Raw genomic sequence first — 14,440 nt, 5'->3', positions numbered from 1 at the left:
TCTTTGTAAATGAAGTTCATTTCAGACTTGTAGATATTTGTATTCACAATTCCAGCATTTTAATAATTTTATATTATTTTACATGTATAGACTGAAGTGGTAAATGAAAATTTATACCAAGGCCGGGAATTGAAACTGGGTCTCCCATTTACTGGGCAGGTGCATTAGCCACTAAGCCACATTGGCACAGTGGTTCACACAACTGCACAGATTACCCTGGCATGCCTCTCTCCTCAATCCAAACTCTCACTGTCACCCCAGTCTACTTTAAATTCCCTCTTACACACAAACAGGCATGCCAGGGTAGTCAGCGCAGTTGTGTGAACTGCTTTGCCAATTTGACTTAGTGGCTAACGTATCTGCCTAGTAAGCAGGAGACCCTGATTCGATTCCTGGCCTTGGTACAAATTTTCACTTGCCATTTCAGTATATACAAGGTGCATTCAAAAAATTCCGGAACTTTGCCCACAAAATTGTTCTAATATTTGTTACTTATTGTACAAGGTCTCCTTCAAAATACTCTCTTCCACAATTGATAAATTGCTTTCAATGCCATTTCCACTTCTGTACGCAGTCTTGGTATGCTTCTTGCCAGATCATGCAAAATGTCATCTCTGAATTTTCTTTTATCTCGTCTATCGTTGCAAATCTTCATCCTTTCACGGGGGTTTTCAAGTTTAAAAAAAACACAGGGACCAGGTCTGTCAAAGAAAACTACCAGCATTGCTTTTATATTTGACCTGACCTGACGAGCTTTTTTTTACTTTGGAGAATCTTTCCCAACCCATTATGAAGACTGAACCTTTGTCTCAACAACGTAGCCATAGACTCATGTATCATCGCCAGTTATGATTCTCTTAAGGAACATCTCGTTATCATTTGCGCGATCAAAAAGCTCTTCACACATTGCAACGCAAAGGTCTTTCTGGTTTTGACTCATGAGCTGTGGGACGAATTTGGCAGCCATATGGTGCATTTCAAGATGCTGTGTCAGGATTTCATGAAATGTTACAATCTTCCACAATCTCTTGGACAGTCAGTCTTCAATTGGCATGCACAATTTCATTGACATTCCTGATATGAGAGTCGTCGGTAGATGTCAAATGGTGTCCTGAATGAGGGTCATGTTTAACTTCCATGTGGTCATTTTTAAACTGTTTGAACCATTCGTAACATCAAATATGGCTTAAGTAATCATCACCATAAGCTTCCTGTATCATTTGGTGTATCTGTGTAAAGATTTTCTTGAGTTTCACACAAAATTTAATGCATACGTCTGCTCCTCTAACTCTGCCACATCAAAATTCGCAAACAACGTTCTACTCAATACAGCACTGAACAATAACTAACAGGCATAAAACAATAAAACATCTGGCAGTTATACATTAAATACAGGCATGTGCAGGGATGCCAACCGCATTTTGCTTGAATGCACCATTGGTGCAAACTTATGAATGTTCCAGAATTTTTTGAACTGACCTCGTATACATAAAATCATATCTGTATCTGAACAGTAAAGTGTCCGAAATTATGTCATTTCATTTGTATAAGTACCTGCACCAAGGTTTCAAGTTGGATCAACCTTTTACATTTGATGCCAAGGTGCTATTCCAGAACATGGAGAGTCTTGACAATTCAGTTGGTGTGTAAGGCAGAATTTAAAGTAGACTGGGTGGGAGTGAGGATTTGGATCGAGGAGGGAGGCGTGACAGGGTAATGGCTCTGAGCACTATGGGACTTAACATCTATGGTCTACAGGGTAATCTGTGCAGTTGTGTGAACTGATGGGCAATGTGGCTTAGCGGCTAATGCACCTGCCTAGTAAGCAGGAGACCTGAGTTCGATTCCCAGCCTTGGTACAAATTTTCACTTCCCACTTCAGCCTATATACAGGAAATCCCATCTGGATCAGACCAGGAAGGTATCTGAAATTATATCATTCCATTTGTATTTTATATTATAGTTGACATTTTTTATCTTTCCAATACCACCAAATTGAGTAAAATTGATTCATAAATAAAAAAATTATAGCAGTTACAAACTTATAAGCTGTCTTTGCTCTCAATGCCAGTTGATTAAAATGCCCACATTTCTAAACAGTCTGACCTATAGTTTTGATCAAAAAATTCTGTAACAGTTATTGTACTCCTCTTTCAGTATGTAGTAATCCTCTTTCAGTATGTACATTATTACACCAAATTTTCACAAACATCTGTTATATGGGTGATTTCACATAAAATGAGCCTTGCCCGACTTTTCTTGAAACATATATTCTCAAAATTTCAACAGTAAACCTCTCCGTGAAGAACAGCACTATTCTTGTTGTGTCTGACACTGGAATTTGCTGAACAACTCTGTACCTCTCACACTTACTAAACAATTCTGCGAATAAACACACTGCTCTCTGTTTGACCGTTTCTATTTCTTCAATTAATCCTGGCTGGTAAGGACTCCAGATTTATGAGCAACACTCATGGATCAGTCATAACAGTGTTTTGTAAACCACTTCTTCCTTGGGGAATTACATTTCCTTAAGGCTCATCCAACAAATCTCAGCCTGGCATCTACTTTCCCTACAGCTAGTTTTATCTAGTTATTCCACTTTAGGTCACTCTGAACTGTTAATCCAAGAATTTTATAGTTTGCACTGTTTTCAGTGATTTATCACCAATCAGACAGTAAGAGATCTCTTCGCCTATTTATGTGCAGTATATTACAACTATTTACATTTGAGGTCAACTGCCCGTACCGGTACCAAGTACCCGGACTTCTGGTATTGAAACCTTCCTATACACATCATCATCATCATCAGCATCATCATCAGCATCATCATCAGCATCATCATCAGCATCATCATCATCATCATCATCAGCATCAGCATCCATGACAGCCTCATGTAGCTTCCAGTGATACCCACTAGATATATATATAAAAACAAAGATGAGGTGACTTACCGAACAAAAACGCTGGCAGGTCGATAGACACACAAACAAACACAAACATACACACAAAATTCAAGCTTTCGCAACAAATTGTTGCCTCATCAGGAAAGAGGGAAGGAGAGGGGAAGACGAAAGGAATAGATATATATATATATATATATATATATATATATAGTAAACAGTAATGGCACTGCAACACTTCCTTGGTGTCTTCTGAAATCATCTTGAATCTAATCCTAACCTACTCATCCTCACTGGAGAGTAAGGCTCCACCACCGCCAATATTAAGAGCAGTGATTACAACCTAGAGACCTTGCTCCAGCTGTCTGACATGGCAGCTTACAAGGTGTGCTGCAATGACTCCATCCTTAGACCTTTCCTAAACCTCTCTCCTCCAGAATCTGTCTCACTCCTCATTCTCATTCCCACTCAGGCATCTATTTTCCACATGCTCACCATGAGCCATAAATCCAACCACCTGGATTTCTCCATCCAAACTGATTGCTATGCTAAAATAGAGGAAAAAATCTCTTCTCTACATGTCCAACAACTCCAACCTATCAACCTATATCCATGACACTAAGCACTTTGCCCACTGGTTCTCTGAACTACCTGTCTTTTTCCAACCAGTTCTCTGTTTGTCATGATGGATGGCACCTCTCTGTATCTCGAGATCCCCTGTATCACTGGTCTTGCCACAGTAATCATAACCAATTTCATTATTACCCACAATACTTCTGTTTCGAAATCACTGCCCACAGAGGGCCTCTAGCACTGCCATGGGTATTCAAATGTGGTCTTGTTCTAAGCCAAACTGCCCATGAGACATATTGAGAATTCCTTACTAGCCACTGAGAATAACATGTCTCTCACATATTTCAGGTTCACTGATGGCATATTTATGACCCAGACCCAAGGTGAGGATGTCTTATACTCATTTTTCCAGAACCTCAATAACTTCAACCCCAATTTTTTTTTCTTTTTTTTTCCACCTGAGCTTCTTCAGTTCAGTAAGCTACAGTCTTCAATTTTAAACTACATCTCACTGGCTACAAAGTCTTTTGCGACGTATTTCCTGAGTAAAAATTTCTCGGTGTACATGCCGCGTCAAATCAGGATAAATCTCCGAGCTTTCGACCACTACCCCCATGGTCGTCGTCAGGGCTAAAACTGACTGTCGTGAACTAGCGAGGTTCCCACTTTTATATGCAAAGGACGGCTTCTTATTGGCTGGAATACGTCAGCGATATGGCACGTAGCGAAGTGGTGCCCTCTACTTCCATAGATGTAGTTGCTATCCCGCGTTGCTTGCAGCGCCATCCCTTAAATCAGGAGGTAAAGTGCGAGAAGTTTTTCTCAGCGATTTTTCTTTATCCAGTGCACTCTTCCAAGCGTTGCTAAGTGCATAGCCGTTGTCTCTATTAAAGTTATTATCGCTAAGCCTAATTTTGACTGCTTCCCGGATCACAGAGTCCCAGTAATTCGATGTGTGGGCTATTACTCTGGTTTCTTCAAATAAAATCTTATGCTTGTTAAGCAGGCTATGTTCAGCCACCGCTGATTTTTCCAAATACCTGTATTTCAGGTGACGTTGGTGCTCGATGCAGCGGTCGGCAACGGTTCTTACAGACTGGCCCACGTAATTCTTGCCGCATTCGCAAGGAATAGTATAAATTCCCGGCACTCTTAAGCCGAGACTATCTTTGACTGGTCTCAACATTTCCTTAATTTTCCTAGGTGGTCGGAAAACTGGTTTTATTCCTTGCCTCTTCAGGACTCTGGCTATCTTGCTCGTTGTAGCACCGCAAAAAGGAAGCCGCGCTAAGTGTTGGTCCTCTTCTTGTATGTGGCCGGCATCGTGTCTTACTTTCTTGGACAATACTGATTTAATTTCACCGGCAGAATAACCATTCCTCTTGAAAACAGTCGTCAAATGGTTGATCTCGGGACCGAGGTGGTCCTTGTCGGAAATAGTCCTGGCTCTGTGTACTAAAGTATTCAGCATAGCTCTCTTCTGAGACGGATGATGGAAGCTATGGCTATGCAGATATAAGTCTGTATGGGTTGGCTTCCTGTACACAGAATGGCCCAGTCGTCCATCCGGCTTTCGCTCTACCAACACATCTAAAAAAGGTAACTTCCCTTCCTTCTCTACCTCCAATGTAAATTTTATGTTTGGATGTACACCATTCAGATGTTCGACGAACTGCTGCAGCGTGTCGCTGCCGTGTGGCCAGATTAAATAAGTATCGTCGACGTATCTGTAGAAGCATGATGGGCGGAGGTGTGCACTGCTCAGGGCTCGTTCTTCAAAGTCCTCCATGAAAAAAATTCGCTATTGCTGGTGACAGTGGCGAACCCATGGCTGTTCCATCCATCATTTCATAATAATTTCCACTGTATAAAAAATAAGTGGTCGTCAAGGTATGCCGGAACAACTTTAAAATATCTGAGGAGAAATGAGCAGACAACAATTGTAATGTGTCATCCACAGGTACTTTGGTGAACAGAGAAACCACGTCGAGGCTGACCATGATATCACTTGGGCCTATCTTCATGTGTTTTATGATATCAACAAACATTTTTGAATTTTTAATATGATGTGGGCAGTGACCAACTATAGGTGCCAACAGTTTAGTTAAGTGCTTTGCAAGCTTGTACGTAGGAGAGCCAATAGCGCTAACAATCGGTCTCAATGGGACGTTGTCCTTATGAACCTTTGGCAAACCGTACAGTCTTGGTGGCCTAGGTGCTCTCGGCCATAAGTTCTTCACCAGTTCATCGGAGAGGCCAGAGTTTTTTAGTAGCTCCCGTGTCTTCCTGCTGAGCGCCGATGTGGGATCCCGTCTGAGAACCCGGTATGTGCTGTCCTCCAGTAATAATCCAACTTTCTTATGGTAATCTGTAGCATTGAGGATTACCGTGGCGTTCCCCTTGTCCGCAGGTAAAACAACTAGATCTTCATCCTTCTGCAACAATTTCAGTCCTTGTCTCTCCTCTCTGCTGATGTTTGACTTAGGCGGCTTGGATGTCGCTAAAATCCGGCTAGTAGCAAGCCTTACGTCATCCGCTGCTTCTTGAGGAAGATGACGAACTATGGAAGTAGAGGGCACCACTTCGCTATGTGCTACATCTCACTGGTGGCTTTTTAAGAATCGTAGATCACGTCAAACCCACTGATTACCAGCAATGCCTCCGCTCCAACACCTGCAACCCATTTTACACCAAGAAGTCCCTCCCATAAAGCCTGTCATCCTAAGGGCACTGCATTTGCACTTACAAGTAGATTCTCAAACACCATTCCTTCCACCAATGCCATTATCCCCAAGTTTTGTAATTTTTTTCTGTTATGTATTACACAACCTATTGACCAGTTCAGTTCATGAATATGCATCCTTTATATTGCTGCTCTCTTTAAGATCTTATTATGACTGTAAAGCCATAACTGGTAATCTGTTTAAATAAATCAAAATGTGACCAAAGCTATGAATCACTTAGTTAATTTAGATATCAAGGTGACTGATCTGCTCCAAAGGTCCAAGTGATCTTACTTCATAAAAATAAATTAAACATTAGTTCCTCCACTATTTTGTTGTGCTGTACTATTTTGTCGACACAGGTGAAGCAGTACAGCAATTGCTGAAACATCTGAAAGTCCTGGACTAGAGTCTCGAACCATGTGGATCTCTAGATGTCTCAAGGAATAATGTTCACACATATAGTTGCAAAAATTCTACTAGACAATGTATAAAAGTGTAAACCACAATACAGCCTCTCTGTTACTGAATCAGTTTTATTCATACAATCGATAGGATGTCAAATATGATATAATTTGATCTTGCCTTCTGAATTTCTCCACTGGCTTTATGGATGTGATTCTCAAGGTCTGTCTTGTGAAAAATTTTTATATGCTAAAAACAAAAAAATTAAGTTTAATGAAATCTTGGGCAATGTACAATGATTTGCTCTCAGTCTACTGAGGAGTTTTGGAGCTTTTTCTTCAACTGCCTCCTGGTAAAAGTATGCTGACACAAGAATCTCTTTTACTTTGTATGAGAATTGTGACATACCGCTGGCTTCAATTAACAATTTCATGCACACACATCCCTTCAAACCTTCTTTACAATGGAGAGACAATAAACTGTATTTGATAATATCAGTCCACAGCACAACAATATAACCATAAATAAGCTGGGACCATGTATTAAATTGCTCTCAAGTCACTAACCGGTGTATTTTACCAGGACGATGAGGACTGGGAATGGTTAATGTCAATGTAATCATGTGTTTCATTCTGATGATGGAGAAATACATCAAGCTAGTTTGTCATAATCCTAATGATGATGATGATGTCCCATACTCCGAGGAGCGTAGGGGACGTGTGAGAGACCCACACTGCTGACTAGGCAAGGTCCTAGCGGAGGTGGTTTGCCATTGCCTTCCTCCAACCATAATGAGGATAAATGATGAGGATGAAGACGATACAAGAACACCCAGTCATCTCGAGGCAGGGAAAATCCTAGTCCCCAGCAGAAATCAAACCTGGTACCCCGTGCGTAGGAAGCGAGAATGCTACTGCAAGACCACGAGCTGCCTAAAATAGCAGTGAAACCATAACGTTTTAGATGTTCCTGATGTACAGTTCTCCAAAAGATACCTATATCTGTTGACAAAATTCACTTTCTCAAATCCAGCAAATTTTGGTGAATCGACTTTCCATCTTCATTAAGTCCTATGAAGTACTTAAAAGAATGTGGGTCAAACAAGCATTTAGCTGCTATCGATTTTGCAACAATACATTCAAATTTTCTTTTACAAGTACTTCAAAATAGTACTCAATTGCTGCACAAAACATGAATGTTTTTAGGAAGTGAAATAGATAAATCTGAGAATTTGCTAGTGGAAAATACTTGATGGAATATAAATAATGGAAGGAGTATATTGAGGGAGTAACAGCACAAGAACAGTACCATTCAGGTACATATGCAGTCGTGAGTCACACTGCATGTGCATCCGTATTTGCCTGGATGTCTTCAATCGAGTCAAATTACTTACCTTTCAGTGAAAATTTCAGTTTAGGAAACAGATATAAATCCAGAGGGGCCAAATCAGGGGAATATGGCGGTTGTGAAAGCACAGGAATTTTGAATCTGGTCAAAAAGTCAACGATGGAGAAGGCACAATGAGCCGGAGCATTGTTATGATGTAGCACCAAACTCCTGTCTTTCCAAAATGCAGGCCTTTTTTCCCGCACCTTTTCCCGCATATTCTCAAGGACATATTTGTAGTATTCCTGGTTAATTGTCTGTCCTCCAGGAGTAAATTCATGATGCACAATACCGGTAGAATAAAAAAAAAAATCACCAACATTGTCTTCAACTTCAACCGACTTTGTAGTGGTTTTTTTTGGTTGTGGTGAACCGGGAGTCTTCCACTGCGAAGACTGCACTTTGGTTTCAGGATCATATCCATATACCCACGATTCGTCACCTGTAATTATCCTATTTAACAAACCTGGTCCATTTTTAGTCTGATTAATCAGATCTTCGCACACTTCAAGTCAGTATTGTCTCTGGTCACTTGACAACACTTTTGGAACGAATTTTATGGACACTCGATGCATGTTCAGATCTTCAGTTATAACTGACTGAACTGCATAGAAACTTAAATTAAGTTCATCAGCCATTCCCCTAATTGTAAGTCTACGACCAGAGTGCACTAAGTCGTGAACTTTCACAACATGGAAGGACGGCCAGACTGTGGTTCATCTTCAAATGATTCGTGGCTATTTTTACATCTGTTGAACCAAACAAAAACATTTGACTGGCTCAGACAATTATGTCCAAAAGCTTTTTTTAATAGTTTGTAAGTGTCAGACGCTGATTTCCTGGTTTTAAAACAAAATTTCACACAAACTCGTTGCTCCATTTTTACGTCCATTTTCATGCAGACAGAATCCGGCAACAAGCCCCAACAGACCCGCACTCAACCAGCTGCCACAACGAACTGAATAAAGGAAATGCAGTTTTCTGTCAGAGGGCTTTCAAAGGCAAGGCAATGACTCACTCCCCACCTTCAGTGTACCTGCCCACCAAACCAGTAAGCAGTAGCAGATCCATTCTTAAAACTTTCCAATCCAATTACACCTCGTTTTTTCTGTGTGAGGCCAATATGATGAGCATATAAAATGAGTAGCCATGGGCAGCCCCGTCTCCAGTGGTTGCAAATCTGTTCATGGAGAAATTTGAGGAGAAAGTATTAGAGATGGCTACACACAAACTCAATGCTTCTTCAGGAATGTGGATGATACCTCTGTGATCTGGCCTCCTGGTAGGGAAAACCTCAATGAGTTTTTGGAATATCTTAACTCACACTTCCCAAATATAAGTTCATCACAAGACAGGAGACAGATGCACAACTGCCATTTTTGAATGTGCTGACCAAAAGGAAAGCAGATTGGTTGCTGAGCCACAGTGTGTATTGCAAATCTACACACAATGATTTATACCTGCAAGCTAGCAACTGGTCCACAAGGCACACACCTTGCTATCTAAGATAGCTGAACATCAGAAATAGAGCATTTATGCTCAGTCTTCTGCAAAAAATCGGTATGCGGTCAAACAAATTCAGAGGGTCATTCAACCAGCTACTCTGCCATGCAATAAAGAAGAACGAGATGAAGCACAGACTGTGGCTTTCCTACCCCATGCAGGATCTAGTTCTGCCCATGTTGACAGGATTCACAAGAAGCATAATGTCAAATGTACATTATGTCCCCCCTACCAAAACAAAGAGACTACACTGAAATGTGGAAATGACCTTAGTACATGACAATCAGAAATTTATACTATACCCTGCCACTGCGGCATGTCATGCACTGGTCAAACTACTAGGACATCATACACCAAGAACATCAGAGGCACACCCAGCTGCGACAGCCAACTAAATCAGCCATTGCCATGCAGAATCTGGAACATAATCATAATATGATCCACAAAAAATGGTATTTCTGGCACAGACCCCTCGATACTGGGACAGTGTGATAAGAGTGTCAACAGAGATAAAGGTGACAGCAAAGCTTGAGGATTATGACACTGGGTACCAACTCAACAAAGCATGAGAACATGTACTAGAACTGCTGAATATACAGTGGCCACAGCAGCAGAACTAAGCAAAAAGAGGAGCTCAGCATGTAGAATTGGGGAATGAGCCCCAAACAGAGTACCAGACGCATTGTACCAAGAATAGAACAGCGGATCACCTACGGCACACCAAACCAAAAACAAAACATCCCAGGACGATTCTAGTGGGAACAGATTACAGATGGAGTGCCTACAACCAACAATGGAGAGGAAAGGCAGTAGTTGTAAATACTGAACTTGAATAGCAGTCTCAGGCAGCACCTGACAAAGACAACAAGTTGTGCTGACAAAATATTGTGCATGGACAACACTGATATTTTACAGAAGACCCAACACCCCAAGATGGGTTCAAACTGGCTTCTGAACTGCATTCAAACTATGTCCAGAGCAGCATTCGAACTGTGGCGCAAACTCGGTTCAAACTCTAGTCAAAACTGGGCGCAAACTCTAGTCAAGACTGGGTGCAAACTCTAGTCAAGACTGGGTGCAAACTCTAGTCAAGACTGGGTGCAAACGCTAGTCAAGACTGGGTGCAAACTCTAGTCAAGACTGGGTGCAAACTCTAGTCAAGACTGGGTGCAAACTCTAGTCAAGACTGGGTGCAAACTCTCCTCCGAACCGGGTGCAAACTCTCCTCCGAACCGGGTGCAAACTCTCCTCCGAACCGGGTGCAAACTCTCCTCCGAACCGGGTGCAAACTCTCCTCCGAACCGGGTGCAAACTCTCCTCCGAACTGGGTGCAAACTCTCCTCCGAACCGGGTGCAAACTCTCCTCCGAACCGGGTGCAAACTCTCCTCTGAACCGGGTGCAAACTCTCCACCGAACCGGGTGCAAACTGTCCTCCGAACCGGGTGCAAACTGTCCTCCGAACTGGGTGCAAACTGTCCTCCGAACTGGGTGCAAACTGTATTCCAAACTAGGTGCAAACTGTCTTCTGAACTGGGTTTGAGCTCTGAACACCTGCATTTTAAACCTGGTTTGCACTGAAGTGAACACAGCTAACGAGAGTTCTCTCTGCTGTGAATGGTAGGCATGTGCAACTGAACAGCATTCAGTCATGTTTGGTTTGTAATCACTTGCATTTGCTCATGTTCTGCTGCTTGTTGGTCTTTACGTGAACCGTCAAAGGGCATTAGTATTCTCTCTGCTTCAGTGCCAGCAGTACAAAAAGTTTTTGTCTGCTATCTTGCCTGCTTTTGTTGTTGGTGCAAGTTGGGTGAGTGTTGGAGTGGTTCAAAGAACATGTAGTATTGCTGATAGAAGAATATACATTTCACATGTGCTTCTGGTATCCAAGAGACCCACAGCACAAATATCAAAGCAAAAGAAATATTATCTGTAAAATATTGCTAAAGCACTCAAAGGTGCTAATGGGATGTGCGAAAAATGATAAAATTCATTAGTTTCGTGCATCAGACAGGAATAGAATAAGCACAAGCTTTCTAATTCTTTTTATTCCACAACAAAACTCTCTCTCGGAATTTGGCAGAAAATCCAAAGAGATTCTGGTCATATAAAAGGCACACCAGTGGCAAGATGCAATCAATACCTACACTGCATGATACCAATGGTGAAGTCACTGCTGACAGTGCCACAAAAGCAGAGTTATTAAACACAGTTTTCCGAAACTCCTTCACCAAAGAAGACGCAGTAAATATTCCTGAATTCCAATCAAGAACAACTGCCAAGAAGAGAAACGTAGAAGTAGATATCCTTGGTGCAGCAAAGCAGCTTAAATCACTCAATAAAGACAAGGCCTCCAGTCCAGATTGTATACCAGTCAGATTCCTTTCAAAGCACGCTGATAAATTAGCTCCATATTTAGCAACTATATACAACCTCTCGCTCACAGAAAGATCCATACCTAAAGACTGGAAAATTTCTCAAGTCACACCAATACCCAAAAAGGGAAATAGGAGTAATCTGCTGAATTACAGGCCCATACCATTAACGTCTATTTGCAGTGGGGTTTTGGAACATATATACTGTGTTCAAACACCATGAAAACGATTTATTGACACATAGTCAGCACTGATTCAGAAAATATCGTTCTTGTGAAACATAACTAGCTCTTTATAATCATGAGGTAATGAGTGCTATTGACAGGGGATGTCAAATTGATTTCATATTTTTAGATTTCCAGAAGGCTTTTGACACCGTTCCTCACAATCATCTTCTAACCAAACTGTGTGCCTATGGAATATCACTTCAGCCATGCAACTGGATTTGTAATTACCTGTCAGAAAGGTCACCGTCCATAGTAATAGATGGCAAGTCATCGAGTAAAACAGAAGTAATATCCGGTGTTCCCCAAGGATGTGTTATAGGCTCCCTATTGGTCTTGATCTATAATAATGACATAGCAGACAGTTTGAGTAGCCCTCTTAGATTTTTTGCAGATGATGCTGTTATTTACCGTCTTGAAAAGTCATCAGATGACCAAAACGAATTTCAAAATGATTTAGATAAGATATCTGTATGGTGCGAAAAGTGGCAATTGATCCTGAATAAAGAAAAGTACTAAAAGAAATCTGCTAAATTTCGATTTGGCAATAAGTCACACAAACCTGAAGGCTGTAATTTCAACTAAATACTTAGGGATTACAAACACAAATAACCTAAATTGGAACTGTCACATAGATAGTGTTGTGGGTAGAGCAAACCAAAGACTGCGATTCACTGGAGGAACACTTAAAAGGTGCAACAGGTCTACTAAAGTGACTGCTTACACCATGCTTGTCCACCTTATTCTGAAGTACTGCTGAGTGGTGTGGACCCACATCAGGTGGGACTGACGGATGACATTGAAAAAGTTCAAAGAAAGGCAGCTCGTTTCATAATATCGCAAAATTGGGGAAATAGTGCTGCATACATGATACGTGAATTGGAGTGGCAATTATTAAAACAAGGGCATTTTTTGTTGCAACGGGATCTTCTCATTAAATTTCAATCACCAGTTTTCTCCTCCAACTGCAAAAACATTCTGTTGGTATCCAACTACATAGGGAGATGTGATCATCATGATAAAATAAAAGAAATCAGGGCTCGCACAGAAAAATTTAAGTGCTCTTTTTTCCCGTGCGCCGTTCGAGAGTGGAACAGTAGAGAGACAGCTTGAAAGTGGTGAATCCTCTGCCAGGCACTTTATTGTGAATAGCACAGTAATCACCTAGATGTACGTGTACATGTAGAAAGGAAAAAGCACTATTAATTTCCTTGAAAGGAAACAACTGTGATTACTATTATGCTAAGTAAAATTAAAAATATACAAAACACCTGAGCATTCACATTGCTTATGTTCGTGGTATTTGTAATTACATGCCTGATGTATCACTGTTACTTTAAGAGACTTTTGGTGATAAAGAAAAATGGTTTACCTGGGATCACACTAACTGCACCCTAAAGAACTGTATAGCAGATTTTATCAAGTAGCCTACATGACAAGTCATATGTATATTTCAGAATTTAATAATCATATTTTATTGACATTATCTTACTAATACATAATTTAATAAAATTCTTGAAATGCTTCTCTTATGTCACTGCAGACGTTGGAAACTTTGTGACATGTAGCAGCTACTGAAATGTGAAACGATCATTGATTTAAATGTCTCCAGTTGCTAATAACCAGAGTGTAAACACTACCCTTTCTTCAGGTTATGTTGATCATTATTAATTAGTGTTCTACTTTTAAGTTTCCTCCTCCACTGTAATAAGAAGCCAGGGAAAAGTATCAGTGCATTATGTCCGCAAACTTCACGTTTACGTACAAATTGAGATATCTAAATTCTTCCTTTCCAACATTTTACTTACTTTGACAAAAATAATTTCCCTGCATTGCAGATTAATCCTCTCGGAATATCATAGTTTTGGATCCTGGCTTTAAATGCATAGCTTTGTATTCCAAAGTGTCAGAAAACAATAACACAGTGTTCACAGGCTGGCTGGCTCTGAGCACTATGGGACTTAACATCTAAGGTCATCAGTCCCCTAGAACTTAGAACTACTTAAACCTAACTAACCTAGGGACAGCACACAACACCCAGTCATCACGAGGCAGAGAAAATCCCTGACCCCGCCGGGAATCGAACCCGGGAACCCGGGCGTGGGAAGCGAGAACGCTACCGCACGACCACGAGCTGCGGACTGTTCACAGGCTGTGTTAATTATCTCGTGTTCTCTTCCATTCCCTCTAGTGTAATCAATAGTTCACAGATACACACAAATTGTAGTGAACACTGGTAACTGTCTGCAAATGCTCATTTGCTTGCATTTGCTCTAGTGTAAACCAGGCTCTACAGACAGAGTGCTACCAGTTACACTGTATCTGCACACCTCACAAACTGGCTCAGAAA

At 41.0% G+C, this 14,440-nt stretch overlaps 1 protein-coding gene across 9 annotated transcripts in view; it reads right to left on the bottom strand.

The window, feature by feature from the left end:
- Positions 1-14,440, bottom strand: part of LOC124776292 (mitogen-activated protein kinase kinase kinase kinase 5) — a 305,769-nt gene that overhangs the window by 181,171 nt on the left and 110,158 nt on the right. The window lies entirely within an intron of this gene.

The sequence above is a fragment of the Schistocerca piceifrons genome, chromosome 2 (genome assembly GCF_021461385.2).
Source record: "Schistocerca piceifrons isolate TAMUIC-IGC-003096 chromosome 2, iqSchPice1.1, whole genome shotgun sequence".
NCBI lineage: Eukaryota > Metazoa > Arthropoda > Insecta > Orthoptera > Acrididae > Schistocerca > Schistocerca piceifrons.
This window is presented reverse-complemented; position numbering and strand designations above follow the sequence as displayed.